This window comes from Lathyrus oleraceus, chromosome 1 (assembly GCF_024323335.1).
Source record: "Lathyrus oleraceus cultivar Zhongwan6 chromosome 1, CAAS_Psat_ZW6_1.0, whole genome shotgun sequence".
Classification (NCBI taxonomy): Eukaryota; Viridiplantae; Streptophyta; class Magnoliopsida; order Fabales; family Fabaceae; genus Lathyrus; species Lathyrus oleraceus.
In genome coordinates this window covers 4,913,508-4,917,612 of record NC_066579.1, presented here as the reverse complement: position 1 = coordinate 4,917,612, position 4,105 = coordinate 4,913,508, and the positions used below count along the sequence as shown (strand labels likewise).

The following is a 4,105-nucleotide window of genomic DNA, read 5'->3' as shown; positions in this document are numbered from 1 at the left end:
GATCTAGGGGCTTGATAACTAGGTCTCGGAGGTGCATTATTTTGGATTGGGTTATTGTTTTTATAGGAGAAGTTCGGGTGATTCCTCCATCCAGGGTTATAGGTATTCGAGTATGGGTTCCCTTGGGTGTAGTTCACTTGCTCAGAGTGGGTTTCGTTTAATAGACTGCATTCTGCAGATTGGTGTCCTTTGGTTCCACATATCTCACAATCCGATGAAACTGCGGCTACAGTATTCGGGTTTATGCACATATGCTCGACTTTGAGAGCTAATGCGTCCATTTTAGCTTGCATCATGTCTATAGAGCTTAGTTCATGCACTCCTTCTTGGGCTTCCTTCTTCTTAACTGTCGCTCGTTTGACTCCCCATGATTGATGGTTTTGAGCCATATCTTCGATGAGGGCACTAGCTTCAGGATAAGGTTTGTTCATCAGAGCACCGCCTGCGGCAGCGTCGATGGTCATCTTTGTGTTGTAATGAAGTCCATTATATAAGGTTTGAATGATTAACCAATTTTCTAAACCATGATGCAGGCATGCTCGTAACAACTCTTTATATCTCTCCCAAGCTTCGAACAGCGATTCTCCTTGGTTTTGGGTAAATCTAGTTATATGGTTTCGGAGAACTGAGGTTTTACTCGGGGGAAAATATCTAGCTAGAAAAACTCTTCTAAGGTTATCCCAAGTCGTAATAGAATTGGGTAGAAGGGAATCTAACCATGATAGGGTTTTATCTCTGAGGGAAAAAGGAAATAATCTTAAACGTATTGCCTCAGGAGAAGCTCCATTGGTTTTAAAAGTGTTTGCTAATTGAAGAAATATTTTTAAATGTTGGTTTGGGTTCTCAGTAGCGAGACCTGCAAATTGTCTCTGTTGCACTAGTTGCAACAGGGATGGTTTAAGTTCAAAATTATTGGCTGGGATGGTTAGGTTTACTATACTAGAACTAGGTTCTTCGTTAGATGGTTGAGCGAAATCTTTAAGAGGTCTTTGGTTTTGGTCTTCGGCCATAACTCTCTTAATTCTATGAAAGAAAAAACGTGCGCGAGCGTAACGTTCAGGTTCCGCCAGAGGGTATACTAAGCTTAAACTTCCGGTGCTGCGAGTTCTTCGCATTGACCGGCGGGAAATAGCCTAAGTCTAAACGATATAACAATAGGAAAATGAAATTTGACGAAATTGTTCCCCGGCAACGGCGCCAAAAACTTGATGCGGTATTTCGCAAGTATACGAACGCGTCAGAGTAATATAAAAGATTGTCGAATCCACAGAGACCAAGTGTCAATCTATCGTTATCTATTGTTATGGTGTTTATCAAAGGCAATCAAAATAAGTGTTTTTAGGGTGTGCAAGGAAAAGTAAAGTATTGAATAAAGTTCAATTAATAAAGACAGGGCCGAATGTAATTCACGTAATCAATTAATAATCCAAGTACTTGCTAATAGAATTACTTATGGGCAGTGTTTTCTACTTTGAAAAGAACTAATTTAACAGGAACTGTCGCTTTCGCGTATTCAGAACCGAGTTGTACTCCCTAATCAAACCCTCTTATTGTCACTTATAAAAAGGCGCGCATTGCGTTAGAGTAGTAAACCTATTTTTAAGAAATATAGTATCTTGACTAAGTTGAAAAGTATTATAACCTGGATTTCTTAACCAAAAGAGGTTCTCACGAACCAGACTCTAAACTTATAAACGCGTCCGAAAATAGTTTTAAAATCTCTTTTCTTCTTAATGTTAAAATCTCCTAATGAACTAAACAAAGCGCTTTCGCTGTTTTTGAAATAGTTAAAAACAATTAAGTTTAAAAAGACGTTGGACGGCTTTCGATCTTACCCAACAGAATTGAAGTGCAGGAAAACTTAATTTGAAAGTTAAAATAGCCCTTAAGTGTTTCTACGAACAATTGTACGGATTATCGGTTCAATTACGATTCTTACATTCTAACCTTATAGATTTAGTTAGACGTGGTAAAGTAAATGTGCATTAATTTAAATAAAAGTAGTGCGAGTGCGGAAAGTAAATAAAAGTAGTGCGAGTGCGGAAAGTAAATAAAAGTAGTGCGAGTGCGGAAAGTAAATAATTTAAAGCGAGTGCGAGGAAATAAATAATTTAAAGCGAGTGCGAGGAAATAAATAATTTAAAGCGATTGCGAGAAATAAATAATTTAAAGCGAGTGCGAGAAATAAATAAAGTAAAGCGAGTGCGAGAAATAAATAAAGTAAAGCGAGTGCGAGAAAATAAATAAGATAAAGACAAGTAATAAAAACCTGCTCCAATCGGAGGGTTGAATAAATTGCAAAGCGGAAATGGAAATGGCGGCAGGATTAACTTCCTTCCAAAGTGCTCCAAACTCGATTACAAACTCTATCACAGACTGGATTACGCAATTGTGGTAACACTCCAATGCGAAACGATTACCACTTTATAATACTGAATATATGCCTAAGTGAAACAATGTTGCTCTGAGTTTGCCTCTGCTCTAAGTTTGGATGATTGTAAAAGTGATTTCGAGTTTCTATTTATAAGCAAGTAAAAAGATGGAAATGATAGGGATGCCCTTCAACTTGAAAATGGGAGGGAAAAACATTCCTCTTGTGGCGCCCGCCACAAGGCCATGGCGCCCGCCACAAGCACAAAATGAGGCGCCTTAGTGGATGTAGTGGGGAACGTGGAAGTTGAGGGAATTGAGCTTGGACACGTCATGGCAGGGTCTATGGCGCCAGCCATGGGGTAGGCCACAAGTACAAAATGCTGAATTTTAGGGTTTTTAGCTCTTTTACGCTCCTTTTCTCGATCGGAGCTCCGATTAAAGTAAAAACCTGAAAACAAAGAAAAGACGATAGAGTCTCCTCCCACACTTAAATCGAACAATGGCCCCAATGTTTCGAAATAAGATAAGGGAAGAGTTACCTGACAACCTATTACTGACCACTAGTGCCCTCGCCATCTTGAGGTGGACGACGGGATCGGGTACGACGACGGTCTCTCTGATCCATCCTCGCCTGCTGTTGAAAAGTATATCTTCGGCAAATATTTTTATATCGTATCCATAGAGATTGGTTGATATTACCGCCGTTCTATAATCCAAATGTTGTAAGTTTAGAAAGTAACAAGGTTGTTTTGGTTGAAAAGTTATCTTGTGAGTAAATGTCACTAAAAACCGTAAAATGGTTTTAATCTAATGTAAAAGCTTGGCAAGATTGGAGTTCACTATTTCAAATGCTTATGATTCCTTATGATAAATAAATAGATTCAAGATTATTGATGATGTTCAAGTATCCTCTCAAAGTCATTTATGTCTAAATGATATTGTGATAATCACTATATTGATCCTTAGACGATCTCTCCACCTAACTATCAATATAGAAATCTTTAATGCTTAATACCAAAGAAGAGTAATGAATAAATCTATCTCTACAACTTATTCACTACTTGAAAATATGTTTTATGTCAAGACTCAAATAATCTCTCTCGACAACTACTCAAATCTGGTTTTCAACTTAGGGCAAAAACAGTATTCAGTACATCAACAATCTTTATCATATATATAAATCAAATGGAATACATAAACATATGAGAATAGCTACCACCTCCAATCTTGACAAAGGGGAGTTTAGCCCCTCATCATCATTGTTCAAAGCAGAAAGTTAAAGGAGAAAAACTTTGTTTTTCTCTCTTACAAAAAGCTCTCAATATCCTTGTCAATAGTGTAAATAATAATGAATGAATCTCAATAATGTGTTTTTCTCTCCTAAAAGAGTTGACATTTCCTTAATTGATCATTTCCATCCAAAGCAGAAAAGCTATTACAAGGCAGACCCAAAAATGGCAAAACCAGCTGGCCTTCAAAACAACACTTTTGACCCAAAAATCAGTTTGCTGGATTCGCAGGGTTCGCGGGGCGAACTGATGCTGTCTCATTCAGTTCGCGGGGCGAACTGAAGCTGCCTCAGTTTCCTTGCTTTGCAAGCTTCATCCAAAATCTTCCATATTATGATGCTGCAATCCAAAGCTTTCTCATCCAAAAATTCTACAAAACTAATAGAAATGTGAAATAACTATTCAAAACAAAATAAATTAAACGTAATTGCATTTATACGAAT

General features: G+C 37.7%; 1 non-coding gene across 1 annotated transcript; it reads left to right on the top strand.

The window, feature by feature from the left end:
* Window positions 1–519: 519 nt before the first annotated feature.
* On the top strand, window positions 520–626 carry LOC127116156 (small nucleolar RNA R71). The gene has a single exon (XR_007801135.1). It is a non-coding gene; the product is annotated as a small nucleolar RNA R71 (small nucleolar RNA).
* Window positions 627–4,105: the final 3,479 nt, after the last annotated feature.